Source organism: Mandrillus leucophaeus, unplaced genomic scaffold, assembly GCF_000951045.1.
Source record: "Mandrillus leucophaeus isolate KB7577 unplaced genomic scaffold, Mleu.le_1.0 Scaffold3517, whole genome shotgun sequence".
Classification (NCBI taxonomy): domain Eukaryota; kingdom Metazoa; phylum Chordata; class Mammalia; order Primates; family Cercopithecidae; genus Mandrillus; species Mandrillus leucophaeus.
In genome coordinates this window covers 4,381-4,765 of record NW_012103718.1, presented here as the reverse complement: position 1 = coordinate 4,765, position 385 = coordinate 4,381, and the positions used below count along the sequence as shown (strand labels likewise).

The 385-nt window shown below is 65.7% G+C and overlaps 1 non-coding gene across 1 annotated transcript; it reads right to left on the bottom strand.

The window, feature by feature from the left end:
* Nucleotides 1-124: 124 nt before the first annotated feature.
* TRNAM-CAU lies at nt 125-197 on the bottom strand. Its single transcript has one exon. It is a non-coding gene; the product is annotated as a tRNA-Met (tRNA).
* Between the last annotated feature and the right edge of the window lie 188 nt (nt 198-385).

The following is a 385-nucleotide window of genomic DNA, read 5'->3' as shown; positions in this document are numbered from 1 at the left end:
CCCCCTCCCCGCTGGGCGCCGACCTCTGAGACCCCGCGCGGTTGCCATCCCCTCCGGCACGAGGGCGCCGCCTGTGGCGGGGACGGGAAAAGAAAGTGGTGACGCCGGGTGCAAAACGTTGGGCTGCCCCGTGTGAGGCTCGAACTCACGACCTTCAGATTATGAGACTGACGCGCTGCCTACTGCGCTAACGAGGCTGCTCGGTCGCCCCTCCGCGCCGCGGCCTTTGTGGAGAGAAGAGTCGCCCCCCGTGCCCGCGCGCCCGCTTCCGGCACCCGAAACTGTGCCCCGCCGGTCCGCGAGTAGGAAGATGCGTTTTACAACCTCCAAATACAGAGACAGCAGCCAGAACCCCAAAGGGCGTCTAGAAACCCTTTTGTCCATC